At 39.6% G+C, this 26454-nt stretch overlaps 1 long non-coding RNA gene across 2 annotated transcripts in view; it reads left to right on the top strand.

Moving 5' to 3' along the window:
* The window catches only part of LOC129016867 (uncharacterized), a 55429-nt gene that overhangs the window by 10466 nt on the left and 18509 nt on the right, over positions 1 to 26454 (top strand). The window contains exons 2-4 of one of the 2 annotated variants that reach the window (XR_010124572.1): positions 17167 to 17284; positions 22500 to 22655; positions 24763 to 25171. This is a non-coding gene — a long non-coding RNA (uncharacterized LOC129016867). The remainder of the gene's footprint in view (positions 1 to 17166; positions 17285 to 22499; positions 22656 to 24762; positions 25172 to 26454) is intronic. The other variant, XR_008494969.2, reaches the window with a different exon arrangement.

Raw genomic sequence — 26454 nt, 5'->3', positions numbered from 1 at the left:
CCAGGCTAGAAGTGTCTGAGGGGCCATGCTTCCTCAGAAACCTCCAGCAAGAATCCTTTCTTACCTCTTCCAGCTTCTGGTAGCCCCTGGCATTCTTTGACTTGTGGCAGCAAAACTCAAGTCTCTGCCTCCATCTTCGCATGGCTGTCTTTCCTTATGTCTGTCTTCCCATGGCATTCTCCTCCCTAGGTGTCTGTATCCAAATTTCTCTCTTCTTAAAAGGACACCGGTCTTATTAGATTAGGGTCCACCCTAATAACCTCACCTTAATTTGAGTACACCTTATTTCCAACTAAGATCACATTCAGACCAGGTGTGTGGCTCACACCTGCAATCTCAGCACTTTGGGAGGCCGAGGTGGGAGGATTCCCTGAACTCAGGGGTTTGAGACCAGCCTGGGTAACATAGTGAGACTCTATCTCTACAAAAAATTTTTAATATTAGCTGGGCATTATTGTGAGTGCCAGTAGTCCCTTCTACTTGGGAGGTTGGGGCTGGAGCGTCCCTTGAGCCCAGGAGATAGAGGCTGCAGTGAGCCATGATCCCACCACTGCACTCCAGCCTAGGTGATAGAGTGAGACCCTCTCTGAAAAAAAAAAAAACAAAAAAAAACCAAAAACAAAATGACATTCACAGATACGGGGGGTTAGAACATCAACATATCTTTTGGGTAGATACAATTCAACCCATAACTTTGCCCCAGGATACAGTGGCTAGTAAAGTATGGAAACTCGATTTTAACTTAGGAGATGCTAGAATCTAGCTGCTTGGCCATCAGCCACCACATATTCCATCTCAGTGGCGTGTGGTTGGTGAAAATGTGTACAATGCCTTGAGAAAGGGAGAAAGTGTAATAAATGAAAGAAATCTTTCAACTATTCAGTAAAAATTTATTTACAGGAGAACAAAACTTTGGGTTGGTTTCAGATGTTTCCTCTGCAACAGTTAGATGCCAAACGGCTCCACCATTTTTGAGGAGGGAAAAGTTATGACCTAAGAATGTTATAACCAGCAATTTGTCTTTCAGTAAGACAGGCGGGCATTCTCAAAAATGCAAGGGCTCAGAAAATATTCCACTTGTTGAAAAACTATTCAAAGATACATTCCAGTGGTTCATAGGGTTTGGAATTATATAGACCAGAAAAAAACGTCAAAAATAATTTTGAAACCAACATAGTATTGCCAGCTTTTAATGTTGTAAGTGTGTTTAAAACACATCAAACTACCATCTAGTGTTAGAATCATTTCATAAAAGACAGATTATTTTAATGCCAAAAAAATTTAAAAGATACATAAGCTGATGGCTATTTAAATAGTATAATTTAGCTTTATGAAAAAATATCCTTTAATATTTTGCCCCAGAGTAGTGAAGAACTTTTTCCATAGATAAGATCTCTTCTATGAATGGGTGTTTGAAAACCAGGAACTGACAGGAACACAAAAAGAACATGATCTGAAAATGAGCTCTGGCTAGCACTCTGATTTATGCAACTGAGTGAAAAATGTTATTTGAAACTGACTCTAATCATTTCCATTTTCTAAGGAAAGTTTCAGTGGGAAAATCAATCCTTGCAGTACTATTCCCTTCCACATACGGGGGGTGGCGGAAGGTCCAGAGAAGATAACCATTTCCCTCAACAGACATCTGGGTTTCCACTTAGTGTTTTCCAAATTCTCTTGGAAAGATCTATGAAAGGACCACTTATTGAAAATAATGGTTTGAACCCACACATTTAATCAGTTCTCCCTCCCAAAGTCTCTATATTTAAAAACAAACAAACAAACAAAAAACAAAACAAAACAAAACCCTCTGCATTTGAAACCAGGTAGCGTCCACTTGGCTATAATTTCTAAGAATTTCTGCAAATTAGAGTATAGATGAGGTTAGATTGGGAAAATGGTCCATTGATTTGTGATTCATGACATATAAGGTGAGACTCATCTAGGGAGAAAGAAGAAGGGCCACTAAGCAAAATTTAACCAATACCTCCCTCCCCAAACTTGGAGCAAGAGGACAGTTAAAATCTGGGGGTAAGTGCATCTGGAACCAACACAGAAGCTACTTGAAGAATTCAATTGCATTTTACGCTTGGAATTAATTCCCAGGCTGAATAAAGCAGGGCAGTTGCAAAACTGCCTTAAAACTAAAGGAGTGGGTGGTTGTTGGGGAGAATTGCTCTGAAACATTGCCCTAGAGCTCTAGCTAACTGAGCTAGAACTACAAACAGGAATAGAATATCTCAGGCAGAGGAGTGACATTCCTACCCCATGTATCTGCTCCCTCCCTGACCTCCTAGGCAAATGGGCCTCCTATCTGGTATAGGGTAATACTATGGCAAATCAAAGCATGATGGCCTCCATTTAAGAGCATGGGCTCTGAACTCTGCCATTTAAATACAAGCTCCTGTATGTACTAGGTCTTTAACTATTGGCAAGATATTTAACCTCTGTGCCTCAATGCATCTTTAAATGGAGACAATAATAGTACGTAGATCAAGGGTTTGTTTTTGAGTGTTGGTGTGTTAGTGGAAAAGTTATGAGCTAAGAATGTTATACCCAGTATGTAGATTACTTGGCTCTGTAACCAGAATTTAGCATTCAGCAAATGCAGCCACTATTATTGATGATATTGCCACTGTTATTATTACCAGCATTACCAATATCTACTCTGAAGTAGATATTATTGTACACATTTGATATGCAGTGAAACAAAGGTTTAGAATGGTTTTTCAAAAGGTGTTTTATTTCAGATAATTAATGATTGATGGATTTGAGCATTGAATCTAGATCTGACTCAAAGCTAGTATTTGGTTCCTATTGCTCCTATAATAAGCACCACAAACTTGGTGCTTGAAACAACACAAATATATTATCTTACAGTTCTGGTGGTCAGAAGTCCTAAATGAGTCTCACGGAGCTAAAAATCAAGGTATTGGCAGGGCTTTGTTCCTTCTGGAGGCTCTAGGGAAGAACTCATTTGCTTGTCTTTTCCAGTTTTGAAGGCTCTCACATGCATTCCTCGGTTTGCAGCCCCTTCCCTCTTCAAAGCCAGTAATCAAATCCATCTCCGGCTGCATCACGCTGACACTGACTCATCTTCCGCCTTCTTTTACATTTAAGGACCCTTCTGATTACACTGGGCCCAGCTGGATAATCCAGGATAATCTCTCTATTTTGAGGTTGGATGATTAGCAATATTAATTCCATCTGCAAGCTTAATTCCCCTGTGCCATTTAGCCTAACACATTCACTGGTTCCTGGGATTAGGATGTGGACATCTTTGAGGGGCCATTATTCTGCCTACCACAAAGCCTATGTCACTATATTATTTAAATCTCCCTATCCCTCCATCTGAGCTAGAAAGATAAGACTTAATCTTTGAAGGAACTTACCCCAACACTCCCAGTGTGACAAACATAGATCCTCCCCCTTTTCCCCATGCAGGCAAGATAGGCAAACACAAAAAATTCAATACTTCAAAAGAAGAGGACCAATCTGAGGAATCGACGTGTTCTTTATTTGTCACAGAATTTCTACCATAAATGGAAGGAAATAAGTGCAGAGATATATCATTTCTATATTCAAAAGTGCTCTTCTCATATTAGCAATAGTTACTTAGAACTATTGAAAAACTTCCCTGTCACAATAACAACAGAAATATCCATATTTGGAAATAAATTGAATAAGCAATTTGCAACCTTTACTAAGGGACTACTTTATGGTAACAAATAAGTCCCCAAATCTCAATGTCTTAACACAAACAAGAGGTTTATTTCCCACTCACTTCAAGTCTGATGCAGGCTGAGTGCCTTCAAGATTGCCATCCTTCAAGTGGAAACTCAGAGATCCAAGAGGCTTTCACTTTGCAGCTTCACCATTCTTAATATGTGGCCTCGGTGGTTACCAACCTTGGAGAATAGTGTGAGGGACTCACTCTTGATTCCTTCTGACCATAAGTGGCAAATGCGTTTTATACTCACAGCCCACTGGTTAGAACTAATCACATAGCCCCAGTGTAACTGCAACGCAAGGGCATCTATGTAGGTGAGCTATGGAATATACAGTGAGTGCACCTCTGCTCCAGGAACATAAAATATTTGAATAAAATGAAAGGTATATCATGTTTCTGTATTAGGAGAGGTAATATTGTAACGATGTTAATTCTCTCCAATATAATCTGTTGCTGTGACATGATCCCAGACACAGTAAGTAATAAAATGATTCCAGAGTTTTCTAGGAAGAACAAATGAACAAGTATAGCCAAGAAAAATTAGAAAATAAAATGGGATAAGGCAAGGTTCTCCACTAATATATTAAATTTACTGCAAAGCTTCGATAGCTAAAATAACTTGGTGGTACTTGCTCAAGAATGGATAACAAGACCATTGGAACAGAATGAAAAGTGTAAGAACAGACCAACAAATATATAAGAATGGTGCATATACTACTGGCATGTTAAATCAGTGTTGAAAAAAAGTGCTTATATGAAAAACAACGGAGGGACCTCAGAACCATTGCTTAGGAAGAAAAATGTTATGTCCATACCTTATGCCCTACTCCAAAATTTATTTCCGGTCCATTAAAATTTTTAAATGAGTTAATAGGAGAAAATATAGATTTTGGAAAGACAGTCTAAGCATGATTTAAGTCAGAGAATTCATGAAGATAAAAATGCATGCATTTTTTAACGTAAAAATTCCATGTCCCAAATAACAAATCAAATTAAAGAGCAATCAAAAATGAGGAAAGAGCTGGGCATGGTGGTGTGTGCCTGCAGTCCCAGCTACAGGAGAAGCTGAGGAGGCAGGATCGCTTGAGCCCAGGGGTTTGAGAAAGCCTGGGCAAAATAGTGAAACCCTGTCTCTTAAAAAAAAAATTGAGGAAAGAAATTGTATTCTATATGACAAACAAATGGATATTCGCCATTAAAATGTAAACAGTCTTAGAGATAAATAATAAACACACAACATTACATGAACAGAAATGTAGTTATACTTTCAATAAACACAATAAAAATTTAAATATCATTAGTAATAAGAGAAGTACAAATTCCAATAAAATAATATAGTCTTCTACCTGTTGAATCAGCAAAGATAAGAAATAATCACTCAGCACTGTTAGGGTGCAGGATGATGATGATGAGGCGTGTAAATCTGTATACTCTTTCTGAAAGGTCATTTGTATTAGAGGTCTCAAAATGTTCATCTCCATGCATTCTACTTGTAAAATTTATCCTAAGGAAATAATAATACATTTGTAGAAATAATTATCTATTAAAATATTCATCCAAGCTCAGTTTCAGAAGCAAAAATTTGAAAAACAACCTAAATGTTCAACAGTCATTCTTAGTAAATATTCAATAACACCATATGTTTTGATTGAATAAATTGTTTTATATCCATATGTGGAAATGTTGTAAATATTGTTATAGATGTTGTTTATAGGCATTAAAATGTACATAGGCTATATTTGAATAAACAAAGCAAGTTATATACAGTATGATTCTATTTTGATTTTGAAGAGTTTATACATGCGTTAAAAATTCTAGAAGCATCTATTTAAAATTCACAGTAGTTACCTCTACATAGTAGAAATAAGGCAATTTTAAATCTTTTTTATTGTATTTTCACAAATGTTACACCATCAGCATATCTTACTTGATTAAAAACTGGAGCGGGTGGAGGAAAAAAGTGTGGGATTCCTGGAATAACCACTGCCAAGATCTGAGGCATGGATCAACAAAAGCAAATGGCTGTTTTGCCCTATGGCTGCCTGAAAACACACACGTTTCAGAGTTGGCCGCATATTTTGTGGTAGCTTTGTATTCCAAGGGCTGAGTTTTGCAAACAAACTGAGCAAAGTACAGCGTGTGCCCCTTCAGGTGGTTTTTGGAGCTCATCAGGTATGAGTAACACTAACTCATTTATCTTTGGATGAATTTGCACGGAGCACTGAGGTGTTGACAGAACCTAAGCTGAGAACAATGTTTATTTATATCTGCACAAAATAATTCATGTCTCTGTAAATCTAGGATTTTCTCCTAATTTGCTCACCGTTTGCAAACATTTGCAGTTCTCCCCACTGGTGATCCCCGGTTTGACTTGGCTGGGCTTGAGCAAATGAAAAGGAACATAAGACAGTGAATGGAGATGAATGCTGTGATTCACACATGCTGACATGTTGGAAATGCTGAAATCTGTAGAGTTCTGTTTTGCATCTTCATGACAAATTGATATCTGCATTGTTTATGTTACAAGGTGTCTCAAACTGTGTAACTCTGTGTGTGTGTTTGTGTTTGTGGGCCAGTTGGGTTGAGGCGGGGACTTCCTAATGTCCTGGCTAGGTGCTGAGCCATTTGTAACTATTGAATGTCTTTATGGAACATATAAAAGTTTCTACCAGCCTCTGTTTATTATGGAAAATTTCAAATACAGAGGCAGAGAGATTAGTATAATGACTCCCCCCTCACTGTCCTAATTTGAGTAGGTGCAACAGGCCGGCATAATTGCTTCAGCAATTATCAACTCATGACCAATCTTATTTTCTTTATAATCCCTACACTCTCCCATGGCGACTGTTAGATGGTACTAAAGCCAGCAGATGTGGAGTTCAAGTTAAAAGCTTTAGACCCTGACATCTTATTGTAAATTGTGGAATGAGAAAGAATTAAGCAAAAGATTAGGGAGTCAGGTAGATCTAAACTGAATCAGGCTCTACCATTACTATTTGCTAGTTAATTGATTTTAGGCCACTTAACTTTTCTGAGCTTCATCTGTATATAATTATAGAATGTAATTTATAGAACAACTAAATTAAACCTATGGTGTAATTAAAGTACCAACAAATACCACTCTTTGGATCTAGCAGGTACTTGGTCACTGCTATTTTATTACTGTTACTGCTTCTTTGTCTAGAGTAGAAAATCAAAGTATAGAAAGACAAAGTTAACCAGAGTATTAACATTTCCTGATTGACTGATAAATATGAGTTACACATTGGCTGAGGTCAATAATCAGCAAATGAGTGCCTTTTGAGAGTAAAAGCTGCACCTGGACATTATTTATACTGTGAGGTGATGTTTTCTCAGTATAAAGGGTAAACGCATATCTCTTTGCTCCAAATTTCACCAACCTTGGCCTGTACAGATGTGTTTTTTTTTTAAATTCCCCTACTAACCAACCATTTATTTGGGTTAAATTCTGTAGACACAAATCAGGTGATCATTTAGCTCTTATCAGTGGGTGTCATTTAGCGTTTCAGCCTAAGTGGTCATCCATTTATCAAAGAAATAGAAAACAGATGGGAAGCAAGGATGCTAGGAAAGATAGGGAGACTGAGCAGCTGCTTCTCAGGGTGGTTTGACCTACAGAGTGCATGAGGTGCGGTAGGGGTGCCAAGGGGGCGAGGCTCTGCGTAGCCATTTGGAAATGTGATTCTCCTGGATGGTGTGTGCGGAATAGAAAAAGTCACAGAGCCTGAGATCAAGGAACACTGTGGATAAATGTCAACATGTGTTCCTGTTTGGTTTGGGGTCTCTGTGAACTCAGAGATGCCTTCCAGCTCAGAAACAAAAGAGTTATATATTTTTAAAGAGGTCAATTAATTTCTTTTTTCTTATTTTATTTTATTTTATTTTATTGAGATGGAGTCTCGCTGTGTTGCCCAGCTGGAGTGCAGTGGTGCAATCTCAGCTTACTACAACCTCTATCTCCCGGGTTCAAGTGATTCTCCTGCCTCAGCCTCCTGAGTAGCTAGGATTACAGGTGCCCGCCACCACACTCGGCTAATTTTTTTGTATTTTTAGTAGAGACGGAGTTTCACCATGTTGGCCAGGCTGGTCTCGAACTACCAACCTCAAGTGATCTGCCCGCCTGAGCCTCCCAAACTGCTGGGATTACAGGCATGAGCCACCATGCCCAGCCTTTATTTCTTATTTTTTAAGTTGACAAATAAAATTGTATATATTTATGGTGTACACTACAGCATGATGTTTTGAAACACACATACATTGTGGAATGGCTAAACCAAGCTAACTAATGTATGCATTAGCTCGTGTATTTATATTTGTGGTGAGAACACTTAAAATCTACTCTTTTAGCAATTTTCAAGCACACAATGCCTGGTTATTCATTGTAGTCACCATGTTGTACAGTAAATCTTTAAACTTATTCCTCCGGTCTAACTGAAATGTTGTATCCTTTGGCCAACATCTTCCCAATCACCCCCACCGCCAATTACTTTCTCAATGACTCTTTCTAATTAATTTCTAAAAGGTTATACCTCTTAGTAACTGTGCTTGCCTCAGTCACTGAAGCACAATGAAGCGTGCTGCTCAGTTCTTCGTGGGAGAACCTGCCTCTGCTTCATCTGCAAGGAGAGCAGTTAGCTAATAGCCTCCAGCTCCCGCACCTTTGGATCCAATTCAGCTTTTGAGCTGAGGCCATGCTCTTTGAAGAAAGGCATCAGTCAGTGACTGAGCATGACACGAATCCTAGGGCCTGGCCATTTCTGCCCAATGTGAGGCTCCTCTAAAGGATCATCTTTGGTCTGAAGCTCCCGATCAGACTAGCCTAAACTTTGACAGCCCAGCATCAAAATCAGAGGCTCTGCCTGCTAAATCCTGCTTCTTTCCCTCCCTTTTTCATGAGTGTCAGATCAGCATCATGGTCTGAAAGCTTTCTATGTAAATCTATATTAGGAAAAAACAGTCTTGCTCTGTCACCCAGGCTGCAGTGCAATGTCGCTATCTCCGCTTACTGCAACCTCCGCCTCCTGGGTTGCAGTGATTCTTCTGTCTCAGCCTCCTGAATAGCTGGGATTACAGGCGCCCACCACCATGCCCGGCTAATTTTTTGTATTTTTAGTAGAGACAGAGTTTCACCTTGTTGGCCAGGCTGGTCTTGAACTCCTGACATCAAGTGATCCTCCCACCTCGGCCTCCTAAAGTGCTAGGATTACAGGCATGAGCCACCGCGCCCAGCCAAAAGTATATCTTAATTAGGAAATAAACTTTATAACATGTCCCAGCATGTCTTCATCACCATCCTCTTCAAGTAATAACTAGGGAAATTTTGGTGTCAATACTGGTGAGCCAAACAGAGTCTAGAAAGGGAGTAAAATAGGAAAATTACTGCCTCAATTTTTTTTTTCATTCATCTCTCCTGGCCATTGCTTCATAGAGAAGATAACTAGAGATCTTTATTTACCATGCCTGTATTTATTCACTGGGCTGCTGCTTTTCAAAAGGGTGGGTCAAGATGTCTTATTTTGTTCTAAACATTTTTTCATACAATTTCACCTTATCTTCTCATTTGGACCCCAAAATAATGTGTTCCTTAAAAGTGGGAAAGCAAACACATCGAGTTTAGATAACTTAAGATATTTTAAACACTGAAAAAATAATCAGCACTAAATATTGATTATTGTTTTACCAAGGAGTTATAGAATATTTGTCCTATTAGAAAACTTTATCTGCTCAAAATGTAAGCCTTAGTGGTATCTCCATTATTATTGGAAAAATTTGAATTTGCTTATGAACTCCTTGAAGGCTGATTGTGAGAATCACGCCACTAAAAATAAAGAAATAAACAAGAAATAAACCAAAAAAAAATAACCCTTTTTCAAATGAACGCATCATTTGCCAAGTTAAGCAAAGGAAAAAAAAGAACATAGTGCTGATTAACAGTGTGATGTTAAGTGGTATTAGAAATCTCTTTCTCAAAAATAAACAGTGGTACAACCGGGGCAGAAGAAGGAAGTGTTAATAGGTATGATTCTCAGGTTAGAAATGCAAGGAAGCAAGAAAAGTGTCTTATTTCCCCCTGCGACAGCTTATATTCTGTTCCAAGCTTCTAGTCTATACCATGTTGGAGGAAACAAACTTAGTCAACTCCAAGTCCACTTCCGTTTCCGTTGGTCTCTGTCCCTGTCAGTCTGGGTGCACTTATATAATAGGAAGATGTGCATTTGTCAAGAGAGTGGAATGGAAGTTAGGTCAGGGGGCAATATGTGTCGATTATTTGGATGTGGGTTATGATTCTCTTTCCCCCGACCACCCCCCACCAGCTATTCTCTTCATGTTTCCTCCATGACCCTAAAGGTCCCTGCTGAGTTGTCCCTCTGTCCTTCTGTAAGGCCCCTCAGATGCAGTGGTTTCTCTGCTACTCCTGCTCCCTTCTTGGGCACAGGAAACTGCACGAGGTGGAGGCCCCTTTTGCCTAGAAGTGCCCCATGGAGTTGCTTCTGAAGGATCTTCATGGCTTCCCAGGAATCTGTGTGGGGAATGCAGATCATGTCATATAAATCTGCCTCCTCTCCTTACTTCTCTTGGCCTAAACTGAGGTCAAGAAACAGAGCCCTTTCTTAGGAATCCTGCATAGGTCTCCACAAACACATAAGGTGTCTTTGTGGCAATTAGAAAAAAATACCAAGGCTGGGCGTGGTGGCTCATGCCTGTAATCCTAGCACTTTGGGAGGCCAAGGGGGGCGGATCACGAGGTCAAGAGATCGAGACCATCCTGGCCAACATGGTGAAACCCTGTCTCTACTAAAAATACAGAAATTAGCTGGGCATGGTGGTGCGGGCCTGTAATCCCAGCTACTCAGGAGGCTGAGGCAGGAGAATCGCTTGAACCCGGGAGGCAAAAGCTGCAGTGAGCCGAGATCACATCACTGCATTCCAGCCTGGTGACAGAGCAAGACTCCGTCTCAAAAGCAGGAAAAAAAAAAAGAAAGAAAGAAAAAGGAAAGAAAAGAAAGAGAGAGAGAAAGAAAGGAAGGAAGGAAGGAAGAAAGGGACACCAGATCTGGATGGTCCCAGCGGAAAATAATGCCCCCTGTGGATGCATATGGCTATGCAGGCTGGTTGGTGAGGAGAAGGACCTTGTGCCAAGAGAATGGCCTCCTTTTCTTGCTGGTGGCGGTTGTTGCAGGAAAGTTGAGAGTTGGAGCTTTGCGGGTGGGAATTGCCATCCCTCACCTAAAATCTCATTACTTCTCTAATCACAAGGAAGAACATTTTCTCCAAAATCTATGTTTGGGGAATATAGGCATTAGAAGCCCAATACCTAGAAAGAGATTCCTTTTTTCTTTCTTTTTTGCTAATACATCACTTCTCTGAGACCAACAGCCCAGAGTCACCTGGCTGTTGCCTTAATGTGTGTGTGTTGTAGGGGGAAGGGGAGATCACTGCTCACATCCTAGGCCTTAGAGGCAGTTGGAATTCTAATCAGGCAAAGAAAAAGGACACAAATATAAACTCTTCCCTTTTCCCTTCATCTGGGTCTGAACAGTTTGAAAGGGAATGCAAACAATCTCGGCAGAACCCATCTCAACTTTCAATGCCAGACAAACACAGATCCTCCCTGTGATAGGAGGAGCAAACAAGACAAATCGGCACTCACGCAGTCAATAGTTCAAAATGAGGGGACCAGATTAAGCAATTGGCATGGAAGTGTCCTCATGGAGATGGGTAGCTGCGAGAAATGAGACACACCTGGAAACCTAAGCCATTCTAGCAGCTTCTAGGAATTGTTTATAAAATTGTAGCATATTTCATTTGTTTTTCATATATTTTATTGTAAACATAATTAACAATCTTGATCTTCTCAGGAATTACAGTTAGCTCCAGTGAGAAAGGAGTGAGTATCTGGCTGTGATTATACCAGATTTTGAGGGAGACTAGGCAGATTCTGCCAAACGTTTATCCCTGTAACTAACTCAGCAGCATATATGGCTTTTTATAAATTCTGGTTGGCACTGGATTAGGTTCAAAGGAGCATGTAGATATCCTAATCTTTTATATATAATATAATATTTTGTATTTTGAAAGATTAAGAAAACAAAGCTTTCAAACCACTACCTATAAATTATCACTCCCTACTTGTTATAGTACCTGTTCATAAGGACATTTATGTGTTAACAAGCGTGTTTTTACACAGAAAATGGATGCTTGCCTGTTCCTTGGCTACAATCCTGCATGATCCTATAAAAATCATGCCCAGCTCAAACTTCCGGTAGCATATTTAAGAATTTGTATTAGTGTTGCTCATTCTTTAAAGTGCGTATGAGTCCTTGGGGGATGTATTAAACGCAGATTTTAACTCATTAGGTCAGAGGTGGGGCTAAGTTTTTGCATTTCTAACAAACTTCTGGGTGATATCAAGTCTCCCGGTCCGTGGACCACACTTTTAGTAGCAGGGTTTTATATGGCTGGAAAAAGGACGAAGGTACTGTGCTGGGGACTCGAGGTAATCTCAGATTGGCCTCCTTCCCAATCTTCCTCACTCTAGCTCCAGTGGGCAAGATCTCTTATGGTGCTGGGAAGCAGTCTGTGGGTCTCAGGTTGTTGACATGAACTAGATGGCTAGTGGGTCTGGGATGGTGGTGTGTCAACACTGCTCTGAGTACACGAAGTAGATCCTGCGTCAGGTCTGTTGTGTGTTTGGGAGATCCCGTGTGTTCAGGGCTTAATTTTGCTCATCACTGGGTCTAAAATATGCATGGGCTGGGTCAATCTCTGGTTACGTTCGTGTATCTGGGGTGTGGCCATTGTATCCAGTCTTTCAGTCTATTGAGTGTTTAACAAGTCCGGGAGATCAGTGTGTCCAGTGTGTTCCATCTCTTCAGCTTGGTCGAGGTTTTGGGCTTTGCATTTTTCCTGCACCATGTCATAGTCCTAAAAACGTCGGCAGCTCTCAAAGTCAGGATTTCAGCCAATGAGTAGGCTTTGTAGGGAGCTTCACTAGGCTGGTTGGTCTCTAGCCTGGCTACTCTGTCTATAGAAGGAGTCACCCTCAGCCTCTTTTGTGTGTGTGTGTGTGTGTGTGTGTGTGTGTGTGTGTGAGAGAGAGAGAGCGAGAGAGGTCTCTCTCTGTTCCCCAGGCTAGAGTGCAGTGGCACAATCATGGCTCACTACAGACTTGACCTCCCAGGCTAAGTGATCCTCCCACCTCAGCCTCCCAGGTAACTGAGACCACAGGTGTGTGCCATCATGCCTGCCTATTTTTTTTTTAAATTTTTTTGTAGAGACAGGGTTTCACCATGTGCCCAGGCTAGTCTCAAACTCCAGGGCTCAAGCAATCCACCTGCCTTGGCCTCCCAAAGTGCTGGGATTATAGGCATGAACCACTGCGCCTGGCCCTCAGTCTCTTAAAAAAGGGAATCTGCCTCTGCTCTCACTCATTATCTATCTGACTGCCACCCGAGATATTCCACAGATGGGGAGTTAGATGCCGGCCTGGGCCAAAGGCCTTTCCCTTTGACCCCCCGCCCCCACCCCACCCACCCAATAAAACAAAGAAGCAGAGAGAAAGAAACAACGATTTCCTACCTCCAGGCTCATACATAGTAATGAAAGAGGAAAAGCACCGAACTCTCCCCTAACCTCATTCTCAAACTCTGGGTATCAGTTTTTGCATCAGTGAAATGGGGATAATGATAATTCTCACTTGTAGAGTTGTTGTGAGGGTTAAATAAACAGCATGTTTGTAATGAATTGAGCTGTGTGTGTAGGGCACAGAGTAAGACAACAAAGAATAATTATCAATTTCTTTTATCTATAAAAACTCTGTAGGGTCACATATAAGAACAAGGCCCAGCTGAACCACACAGAAAAATAATTGTTTTATCATTTCATAGAGATTGATTATATAATTTCTTCTCCAAACTGGAATACCTTTGAACATTAAATATCATATATTTTACTATTAATATGTGTGGCAGAACAACAGAGGTAAACAGATTCTTTCACCAGAATTAATGTCCATTTAATTTATGTATAAATGTTTAAATTCAAAACCCTTTGGTTCATATTTTCGAAACATACTGGAGAGGTCATTGCTTATTCATCAAAACAATCTGAGCTAAGGAAACAATCAGGTAAAAAGCTAATAGTGAATTAGAAACTATCAATAAAATGTCAATAGAATCAGGGAACACAGGACTAGAGAATATAGAAAGTCAAGTCAGTGACTGGGAGGAAAAGTTCAGCAAGTGCTTTCAGATCTCAGAGACAGGATAACTGGAGAAAATTATTCTGAAAATATAAGAAATGGTGCTAGAACAACTGGACATCCACATGCAAAAAAGTGAATCTAGACACAGATCTTACACTTTTCACAAAAATTGACTCAAAAGGGATCATAGACTTAAGTGTAGAATACAAAACTATAAAACTCTGAGAATAAAACACAGGAGAAAATGCAGGTGACCTTAAGTTTCAGAATGACTTTTTAGATACAACACCAGAAACATGATTCATAAAAGAAAACAAAAGATAAGTTAGACCTCATTAAAATTAAAAGCTTCTTCCCTGCAAAAGACAGTTAAAAGGATGGAAAGATAAGCCACACAACAGGAGAAAATCTTTGCAAAACACAAATCAGACAAAGTCTGATATTGAATATATATAAAGAACTCTTCAAACTCAACAATCAGAAAACAATCCAATTTAAAAATTGGACAAAAGATTTGAACAAACACCTCACCTAAGAAAATATACAGATGGCAAATGAGCATATAAAAAGATCCGCACTATATGTCACTGTGGAATTGCAAATTAAAACAACAATGCAACACCACTACACATCTATTAGAATGACCAAATCCAAAACACTGACAACACCAAATGCTGGTGAGAATGTGGAGCAACAGGAACTCTCATTCTTTGCTGGTGGGAAAGCCAAAATGGTACAATCACTTTGGAAGAAAATTTGACAGTTTCCAACAAAACTAAACATACTTTTTACCATATGATCCAGCAATCATGCTCCTTAATATTTACCCAAATGTGTTAAAAACTTAGGTCCACAAAAAAACCTGTACACAAATGTTTATAGCGACTTTATCCACAATTGCTGTTATATGGGAGCAACCAAGATGTCCTTAAATAGATGAACGGATAAACAAACTGTGATATATCCATAAAATGGAATACCATTGAGCAATAAAAAGACATAATTAATCAAGCTATGAAATGACATAGAGGAAATAAATCCATATTGCTAAGTGAAAGAAGTGAACCTTACAAAGTCACCAACCTGATACCAAGTATATGACATTCTAGAAAAAGTAAAATTATGGAGACAGTAAGAAGATCAGTGGTTGCTTGGGGTTTGAGGTAGAAGAGAGGAATGAAGAAATAGAGCACAGAGAATTTTTAAGACATTGTAACTCTTATTCTGTAGGTTACTGTAATGATGGATATGTTCTTATACATTTAAGACTCATAGAAAATATAACACAGAGTGAACCCTAAGGTAAACTATAAACTTTAGTTGATAATATTAATGTATTGATATTGGTTTATTGATTGTAACAAATGTGCCATACTAACACCAGATGTTAATATTAGGGAAAATTGAAAGGAGGAAAAGCGGGACATAGGAGAACTCTCTGCCTTTCTCACTCCTTTTTTTCCTGTAAGTCTAAAATGGCTAAAAATGAAAAGAAAAGTCTATTAGTTTAAATACATACACACACACACACACACACACACAGACATACATATATATGAAAAAGGGATTGCCTGAAGAGAAAATCAGGAGACCTCATACACACATAAAAAAGTATTTCCAGGTGGAAAAACCAAGAGGGCAAAGAGAAGCAATAATGAAAGAACTTAAAACATAATTTTCTTTTAACAGGAGAAGGACTTAGATATTTAAATAAAAGAAAAATTAACATCAGAAAAACAATAAAAATAACTGAATTTGAAAATAAAGAAAAAAATACTTTTTTTCACCACAAAAATAAATGCCTGAAAAAGGAAACAATTTCAATATAATTCTGCTGGAAAGAATATGACCCAAGTATTTTATATTAAGTCAGTATTGTTCTATGTGCAAATGTAACAGAGACATTCCTAGATACACTTTGGGACTCAGAAAATACGCCCATATATGTCAATTCTGAAAAAAAAATTATCTGAAAACTTCCTGTTCACTAGGAATATAGCTAAGAATTCACTAATATAAAAACACTGCATAAAAGAAATGGTGATGGATCTTGTAAGCAGGAAAAAATATGTAAGATTTAAATAATCATCATTACCATGGTCAAGAAGCAATATAAACTAATTCTTGAAAGAGACTACATATAATAAAACACTTACACATATTCATATTAGAAGTTACAAAAATTTCAATAAAATCCTAAACTAAGAAACTATGCCAGTGAAAAATGCAAGAAAACTTGAAAGTTTTGACACAAGTGTACAAACATAAAAATTAAGCCTACTTGGCAATTCAAAATTTTCCTAAATAACCCAGGGCAAGGATTAAAAAGTAAGGGCAATTTCAAAATTACATATCATAATTAATAGGATGTGGATTAAGCTGTACTCCAAGGTAAATTTATTACCTTAGGTACAATGAGAATCATTGAATTAAGATTTCAACCCAACTCATATTTTAGAATTCTCTACTCTTTATTTGGCTATGACTAATTAATGAGAACAAGCTTGCTTTACCTTTTCTTATTTGCTGTGTAGGTTTTTCCCAATGATGCTAGACTTTGCTCAGCTGCTTATAGCTATTCTTTTTATTGCTCAAGCTGAGAATCTGGAAGAACCTTGCTTAGATGTTGGTTTTCAAGTGCTGACTCTCCAGTACACATTGAGGGCCTCTGACATCCTTAATGGAATTGCTTATGGATACGCCATCAGAAACTGGGGCTTAATGGAGAGTTTGCAGTTTTCTTCTCTTAGTTCTCCCGATAGTAATTTTATGGAACATGCATTTTAGGTAAGGAAAGGGGGATGAGCTCGGAGGGAGCTGGTAAAGGATGCTTTTTCTTGATGGGACTTAATAACCTGCATAATTCTTTGATGTTTATTCCTTGGAACTGAGTTTGAAAAATCACACCATCATCTCACTTTGTTTTATCATGATGATGTAATGTTGTTTTCTGAGGTCTGCAGACCATGCTGGTCTCTCCCTTATATTACATTGAGCTACAGAGAGGCCACAATGCCGGGGAGGGGTCGTGGTAGGGGCTGGTGGGAAGACTCTTACTTTAGGGGTGTCAACAAAGGCAACCAGAATTTCTTTGTTGCATTATTGACAAATCAAAAGAGGACCCAAGTCCATCTGTTAAAGGAGAACAGTATAAATATTAGCAGTATGGACTTGCTTTAGGAACTAAATTTTCTTTTTTTTTTTGAGACAGGATCTTGCAGTGTCACCCAGGCTGGAGTGCAATGGCATGATCATAGCTCACTGCAACCTTGACCTCTCACGCTCAACTGATCCTCCCATCTCAGCCTCCCAAGTAGCTGGGATGACAGGTGTGTGCCACCATGCCTGGTTAAATGCAACCTAGTCTATTCAAACCTAGGTTGAATTTACATTGATTGATTCATTTATTTGTTCATTTATTCATTTACTCCTTGTATTAGTCTGGGTTCTCCAGAGAAACAGAACCAATAGGATATATAAAGACAGAGATATATATATAAGAAGAGATTTATTAGGGAATATTTTGTAGAGTTGTAGTTTTGCCATGTTGCCCAACCTGGTCTCGAACTCCAGGGCTGAAGAAATCTGCCCAGCTGGGTGCGGTGGTTCATGTCTGTAATCCCAGCACGTTGGGAGGCTGAGGCGGTCAGATCATCTGAGGTGAGGAGTTCGAGACCAGCCTGACCAACATGGAGAAATCCTGACTCTACTAAAAATACAAAATTAGCCAGGCATGGTGGCACATGCCTGTAATCCCAGCTAGGGAGGCTGAGGCAGGAGGATCACTTCAACCCAGGAGGCAGAGGTTGCAGTGAGCCGAGATTGTGCCATTGCACTCCTGCCTGGGCAACAAGAGCAAAACTCCATCTCAAAAAAAAAAAAAAAAAAGAGACCTGCCCACCCTGGCCTCCCAAAGTGCTGTGATTACAGGTTTGAGCCATCATGCCTGGCATAAATTTTTTTAAATATGTACCAACTAATAGTTTCAAAAAGAGTCATAGCAGGTTTTCTTTGATACAGAGATATATGTTATAAATAGTCATGGAAGCTTCATCTTAGTAATACATCTTACAAAGAAGGTGGACTATTATACACTTTGGTATTTTGAAAGAAAAATATGTAATATTGTATCTAACTTTTTACTGAAATTGTTTCCAGAATGTCTTCAAAAATCTTTATCTCCTGTATTTACAAAGGAGTTATTAAATATGAGAAGCCTGTTAACCAATAGCTTTATCACAGAGTTTTGTGTGCTATATTATAACTTCATCATTTTTATGTGGGAAATGCTTTGAATATAAATTTGTTTTGCCACATTTAAGGAAGTCCTGTCAAGCAAAATTAAGTGAATAATGAATGGATTTGTTACTGAATGAATCTGAGTAATTTCTATTAAAAGACAAAAGGACTTCTGCCGATAAAAGTTTTTTGGTTTGTTTATTTGTTTATTTGTTTGTTTTAAGACAGAGGTTCACTCTTGTCCCCCAGGGTGGAGTGCAATGGTGTAATCTCGGCTCACTGCAACCTCTGCCTCCCAGGTTCAAGTGATTCTCCTGCCTCAGCCTTCCGAGCAGCTGGGATTACAGGCATGCACTACCACGCGTGGCTAATTTTTATATTTTTAGTAGAGGGTTTCACCATGTTGGCTGGGCTGGTCTCGAACTCCTGACCTCAGGTGATCAGCCCGCTTCGGCCTCCCAAAGTGCTGGGATTACAGGCGTGAGCCACCGTGCCTGGCTTGATAAAAGTTTTTGAAAATCAGAATTATCTTGTTTACCTTTGATCTATTCAGACCTAGGTTGCATTTACATCAGCATTTTTACTCATTGGTTGGTTGATTGAATCATTCATTTATTCCTTGTATTAGTCTGGTTTCTCCAGAGAAACAGAACCAATAAGATATATATGTAGAGAGATATATAAGAAGAGATTTATTAGGGAAATTGGTTCATAAGATTATGGAAGCCAAGAAGTCCCATGATACATCATCTGCAAGTTGGAGAATCAGGAAAGCCAATTATGTAAATTAGTCTTGAGTTCAAAGGCCAGAGAACCAGGGAAGCCAATTCTGTAATTTTCAGTCTGAGGTCAAAAGCCTGAGAAGGAGGTGGGGGGCACTGTAAGTTCCAGAGTTCAAAGTTGCAAGAACGTGGAGCTCTGATGTCCACAGGCAGGAGAAGATAGACGTCCCAGCTCTAGAAGAGAAAGCAAATGCATTACTCCTCCACTGTGTTATTCTATCCAGGCCCTTAATGAATTGAATGATGCCCACCCACATTGGTGAGGATGATTTTTACTCAGTCCAAGGATTCAAATGCTAATGTCTTCTAGAAACAACCTCACAGACACACCCAGGAATAATATTTTTACTAGTTATCTAGGTATCCCTAACCCAGTGAAGTTGACACATAAAATCAACCATCACATTTCCTTATCAATTCAGCGAATTCATTAATTAAATGCTATACAGTAATCTCCTTAAGAGTTGGAAGCACGTTGTGTTCTTTGCATATACTCGGGTCCTAACCAAAGCCTAGCACATAGTAAGCACTGCTACATACACATACAAGCAGTGAGATACAAGCAGTGCTATGATTAGGGCTAAATCCGGGTGTGTGAGAACATCCTGGAGGAATAACTAAAACAGTCCTTGGGTGGTTACACTGAGGGGATCCGAAGGCACATAACGGAAGAAGTCCACACACAAGTAGGGTTTAAGCAAGTGAGTGGGGAAAGGAATGAGGGCAATGGAGAAAGGCATGAGAGCTTGGAGGCACATCTGGACATACAGGAAAAGTCTCTGATGACTGGGGTGCAGGATAGAAAGTAGGGGGAAAGGAAGGGAGAAATGAATTTGGAAAAGTAAGCAGGGTTCAGATCCTAAAGGGCTTTCTGTGTTTAACAATTTAGCTTTTATTCTCAGAGCAATAGAGAGCCATTCATTGAGGGTTCTAAATAGGAGAGCAACATGATCAGATTTATTTTCTTTCTTTTCTTTTCTTTCTTTTTTTTTTTTTTTTGAGATGGAGTCTCACTTTGTTGCCCAGGCTGAAGTGCAATGGCACAATCTCAGCTCACTGCAACCTCCACCTCCTGGGTTCAAGCGACTCTCCTGCCTCAGCCTCCCGAGTAGCTGGACTACTGGTGCCTACCACCATGCCTGGCTAATTTTTGTATTTTTAGTAGACAAGGGGTTTCACCATGTTGGCCAGACTTGTCTCGAACTCCTGACCTCAGGTGATCCACTTGCCTCGCCCTCCCAAAGTGCTGGGATTACAGATATGGGCCACCATACCCGGACTGATCAGGCTTATTTTCAAGAGACCATTCTACGTGCAGAATGAAAAGATAATTTAAAATAACGCAGGAATTGTGACAGGAAAACTAGTTAGGATGATGCTAAAACAATCCAGGATTAGAGATACTAGTGGCATCAACAAGATTGCTGGCCTTGGACATGGGGAGAAGTGGACGGGTTAGATGGTTCTGGGAGAATTAACAGGGACTGGAATGGATTGGATGTAGGGGGTGCAGAAGAGAAAGGAGTCATAGATGGAGCCCATGTTCCTGGCATGGACCTTGGTGCAGAATGTGGTTCCATTCACTGAGGAGAAGGAACACTGGAGGGATGAAGTCTTGGTAGATGAAGGGAGAGAAAACAGTGCCCTCTGTTTTAGACAGACTTTTTGAAATTGGAGGTGACTATGGGCTACTTAAATGGTGGTTTCTACCCAGCAATTGGGTGTGCATATCTCAAGTGGGCTGGAATGAAGCCGTGGCAGTGAATGAGGTCACCACTGGTGCCAGAACAGAGACCAGCATGGAAAAGAATGTTTACAGAACAGTCAGCAGAAGAAAAGCCTAGAGACAGAAGAATGTGTTAAATGATACCACAAGGACCTAATCAGCAAAACCCAGAAACTGGAAAGCTCTGCAGAATGAACAAACCATCACAAAAGGCAGGACCTTTAGATTATATGACAATTAGGAGACATAAAAACCAAAAGCAAGGCATGGATCTTGTTTAAACAAACTATAAAAAAACACTTATGAGTAACTACGGAAATTTAAATTTGATGAGGCACTATTTTTCATTTTTTAAGGTATGATAAGGATATTGTGGTTATGTTTTTTACAAAAATGATATCACTTAAAGATACATAAAGAAATATTTACAGATAAAATGATGTAATGTCTGGGATTTACTGCAAAATAATCACATGAGAGCTGTTGCTGGGGGAGTGATTATGGTATAGATGAAACAAGAATGGACATGAGTTGATCATTATTGAAGCTGGTTGATCAGTAGTACATGAGGATTCACTGAACTATTTTCTCTATTTTTTGTTGATATTTGACATTTTCCATACGCATAGTTTAAAAATACAAAAGAGAACCTCTGAACACCCCCATGGACAAATCCATGCAATGCAACATTTTAACCAAATGAAATCTTATGCAGAAAATATCTCCAAAGTATAGGTTGAAGGATAGCTGTTATGCACACAAGGCTGGAAACCCAAGGTCCACACTGTCACTTCCCAATAACCTCCTTGGCCTGCCTCTTAACTTCCTAGAACTCTAGTTCTTTCTCAGAACACAGCTGGTAAACAAACTGACAAGTGGGTAATGAGTAGCAGACTTGCCAGTGTATACTTTAACCTTTTTCTCACTTCCATAAATCTCACCTGAGAAAATGAGCTATGTCCACATAGCCTATATAGTGATCATTTACCTTGAAATAAAGTCAAGCAACCTGCCTGAATTTCTTCAAAGTGGGTTCTATACCCAATAATCACTCTGCAAACATCATCAGTTTCTCTGCAGAAAAACACATTGTATCTTCTGTCACACAGAAGATAATTTATTAAAAGTGTTTTACTTTTAAAAAGTTTAATTTAGGCTGATGTGGTAAATTTAAGTGCCTAGAAAAAATAAACATGTACTGTAAAGATATTCAGAGTGTTTTTGTATGCTCTGCATCCTATGGTTGCATCTTAGGTAGCCATGATACGTTAATCCAAACTAAGAAATTAACATGGTGTAATACTATGAATTGAACTGCAGAATTTATTTGGGGTTTCTCAGTATTTCCATTAATGTCCTTTTTCTACTCTAGGATTCAACCCAGGATACACCATATTGCACTAAGTTATCACACCTCTTCAGTCACCTCCAATATGGGACAGCTTCATTTCCTGTCTTTAATGACCTTGACACTAAAACAGGCTCATTTAACAATCAATGGAGTAATGCTCCCCTCCAAGATCGCAGGATTCCATGAGAAGTGGAGGGCAGATACCCCTTACAGTGACACGGTTTGGATCCGTGTCCCCACCCAAATCTCATGTTCATTTGTAACCTCAGCCTTGGAGGTGGGGCCCGATGGGAGGTGGTTGGATCATGGGGGCAGTTTCTCATGAATGGTTTAGCACCAGCGCCTCAGTACAGTTCTCATTGACAGTGAGTGAGTGAGTTATCCTGAGATCTGGTTGTTTAAAAGTGTGTGGCATCTTCCCACTCTCTCTCTTCCTCCTTCTTCAGCCCTGTGAAGTGCCTGACTCCCACTTTGCCTTCTGCCATGATTGGACACTTCCTGAGCGCCCCCTCCCCAGAAGCAGAAACTGCTGTGCTTCCTCTACAGCTTGAAGAACTGTGAGCCAGCAAAACCTCTTTTCTTTATAAATTACCCAGTCTCAGGTATTTCTTTTTTTCCTTTCCTCCTTTTTTTTTTTTTTTTTTTTGCTAGCGTGCAATGGCGCCATCTCGGCTCACTGCAACCTCCGCCTCCCGAGTTCAAGCGATTCTCCTGCTTCAGCCTCCCGAGTAGCTGGGACTACAGGTGCCTGCCACCACGCCCAGCTAATTTTTGTATTTTTAGTAGAGACGGGGTTTCACCATGTTGGCCAGGATGATCTCGATCTCTTGATCTCATGATCCGTCCGCCTTGGTCTCCCAAAGTGCTGGGATTACAGGTGTGAGCCACCGCCCCCGGTCCAGTCTCATGTATTTCTATATAGCAATGCAAGAATGGACTAATACAGACAGTAATCGTTCTAATGAAGAGAATGTTTTAGAAATTGAAACACCCTCTCGTCCCTTGATGCTGGAGAGTGGGAGAAATGGGGAGATGCTCAAAGAGTACAAACTTTCAGTTATCAGACAAGTAAGCTCTGGGGATCTAATATACAGCATGGTGATTATAGTTAATACTGTGTTGTTTACATGAAGATTGATAAGTGAGCAGATTTTAAGCGACCTCATCTCTCTCTCTTTCTCTCATACACACACACGTAACTATGGGTGGTAATGGATGTGTTAACTAATTTGTGGTAGTCAGCACACAATGTATATGCTTACCAAATCATCACATTGTACACCTTGAATATATATAATATTTTGGCAATTAAATATTTTAAAATAAAAATAAAGCCAGGGCTGCTAAATCACACTACAACCAAAGTTTATTTAGAAGTCACTACAACAAAATACGAAACAAACCTGACTTAGCTAGTGAGAGCTACTGCTTTATTTATTGATGCATCTGCTTTATGGTCTAGAATGGAATTTTAATAAATATATGCTCTGGTAGACACATTCAGAACCCAAGTATTTCATCTCTGGGTTGCTGCCTTCCCGCCAAGGCTTAGCACTCTTCATCTCCTTCACGGTTCCCAGGAAGGCAGAATGCACCCATCACTACTTAAGAGTCTTTCTTGCCTTGGGCACTTTCTCCACAAATACCAAAATGTATACATCAAGTGTGAGCAGGTCAACCTGCTCTCTGCCATCTCTTTTAGTTTTATTTTCATCCACAAATTTAAAGATAAACCATCAAATTGGGAATCACCATACTCAAATGCAAATACAGTGAAGTCTCATTAATTTAGACTCTACTAAATGAATGAGTCTATGATTGTTCATAAATGGTAAAATGCCTCAGTGAAAAATTGGACATATGTCTTTATGAATTTTCAGTTTGCTTAGGGGTGAAGTAAATCTATTCAGATGTCAGCAGCTATTTCTTTTCTTTTTTTTTTTTTTTTGAGACGGAGTCTCACTCTGTTGCCCAGGCTGGAGTGCAGTGGCACGATCTCGGCTCACTGCAAGCTCCACCTCCTGGGTTCACGCCATTCTCCTGCCTCAGCCTCCCAAGTAGCTGGGACTACAGGTGCCCTCCACCACGCCCGGCTAATTTTTTGTATTTTTAGTAGAGATGGGGTTTCACCATGTTAGCCAGGATGGTCTCGATCTCCTGACCTCGTGATCCGCCCGTCTCGGCCTCCCAAAGTGGTGGGATTACAGGCGTCAGCAGCTATGTCAAAAGAAGGACCGATCTAATGAATTTAAAGATTTGTCTTATATACTTTAGGACCCAGTGATTTTTGTGTGGTGAGGGATTCTAACATTTGATACATTATGATATGATAGTACAATTTATTATTTGGTTGATAATAGGTGCCATCCTTGAAAATAATGGGATTACCTTAAAGCTGATATGTCATTTAGGATTTTTACTGTCAATGTTCTCCTCAACTGTATTATAAACTTCTTGTATTTAAGGATCATGCATTTTGTACTTTTTTGTATCCCTGTGCCCTCTCAGTCTCTGCCTCATCGTGGGGCTCAGAAAAGTCCTATACATAGGACACCTTTAATAAAAGGTTTTCTTTAAATATTGTGGGACTTGATTATTCTGAACATGTGGATTCCACCAGTTTAAAGCAGCCAGATGTGTTTCTGTTATCTCCTTGTCTATCTAGATTTTTAAAATCTCTCACTAAATTACTTGCTTTATACATTTCAGTGTGAGTATGGTATCAGGATGATTTGACTGCAAGCAACAGAAAAATCAAACAAAAATGGCCTAAGCAAAGAAGAGAAATGATTATTTCACATTCCAAGAAGTTTGGGAGTCGAGTGGTTAAACGGCTAATTAATCTAGAGCTCAACAATATCACCCAGGACCCATTTTCACTATGGTGGCTAAAGCCCTGCACCCTTCAGGCTTGCACTATGGCAGCAGCAGTGACAGTAAAGACACCCTTACACCACAATGCTCCATGACCAGGGAGAGGGTCTCCTCTCTCCTGCCCCTTTCTAGAGGCTCCACCGAAGATTTCTCTTCACATTCCGTTTCTCATTCCTGAAGCAGTCGCTAGCAACAGGGATGGACTTACTGCAATGGGTACAGAGCAATTAAGATTCGCCACTAGGTGAGTCCTTTGGAAAACACTTGGCCGCCCAATATATAAACAAATCTGGTACTCCTGTCAAGAAAGAGGTGGGTAATTCCCAACAGTCAATAGTGTCTGCCACAAGTGAAATATCTCATCAGAGAAAACTGAGTAGGTAATACATGATTCTGTGTTTTCTCTGTTTTCCGCCTTTGCCTTCTCCATTTGGTAAGACTCACCCGTGTTCCTCTTTGTGGCTCTTTCTCCTTGATAATACAACCCTGGTTTAGTTCAGATACAGGTGACAATAGGCCAGAAGGGTATGATTCCAGTCCTAGGAGACAAATTCGTGATGAGCCTCGCACAGTCATGACAATCCCAATTCCATTTGTCAGTGAACCATTTAGGGATGTCCGTGTGACTCAGTTCTGGTCACCAAGGTGGTGGAAGAGAAGTTCTCTTGAGGGGCATCTGGGAAAGATTTTTCTGCCTGATAAAACAGGAGGTAAACAAGGGTTCTGCTACCCCATTTGTTTCTGCCTTTCAACTTGGCTGTGGGAAGACATGATGCTTAGTGTTGCTGCAGCTATCTCATGACCTTGGGCAAAACATCCCAACACACAGGAGGGCAAAACAAGCAGTCAGAAAAAGCCTGAGTCTTGTGGGTGTTGTTGAGCAGCTGAACCAACCCTAGGACGGCTTCCTCCCAGACTCCTTAGGTTTGCAAACAATGAACCTCTATTGTTTAAGCAAGGTATCGATGGCTATTTTCACTTGCCACTGAAAGCACCAGGACAGAGAATCGTCTTTCTAGGAATACAGCCACAAAAGCCTTTATTATGGTGTATGCACATAAAGAATATAAAAGTTTTCTTTATGTTTCTCTTTAAAATATAGCTGAAGTCTGCCTCAGGCAAAAAGACAAACAGAAAACATAAATGCATACATAACTCAAGAACAATAAATATTCATTTTAAAATGAATAAATGTTCTACAGGATATTGTAATAGTTTTCTCAGGGAATATATTTTTCTAATACTTATATCAACTAACGGTATTTCTGTGGCATCTCCAGGTCCTCTGTGTTTAAGTCCTCCCTAGAAACTGCATTTCTCTCCTTTTTCCTGCTACTTTGGATCTCAAATGTGCCTAAAAAGAAATAATTTTAACTTCTCTGGTTTTTCTTTTTTCAAATATTAATTTGTAACTTGCAGTTGTAACATGGTTGTTGCTAGCTAGCTGTCAAGTATTTGTCCAAAAACATGTTCCTAGAATACCTTCATCTTATAGTCTTCATCTTATAGTCACTTCGTCTTATAGTC

The sequence above is a fragment of the Pongo pygmaeus genome, chromosome 19, assembly GCF_028885625.2.
Source record: "Pongo pygmaeus isolate AG05252 chromosome 19, NHGRI_mPonPyg2-v2.0_pri, whole genome shotgun sequence".
In the NCBI taxonomy this organism is placed as follows: Eukaryota; Metazoa; Chordata; class Mammalia; order Primates; family Hominidae; genus Pongo; species Pongo pygmaeus.
The sequence above is the reverse complement of the archived record's forward strand: the minus strand, read 5'-3'. Positions and strand labels throughout refer to the sequence as shown.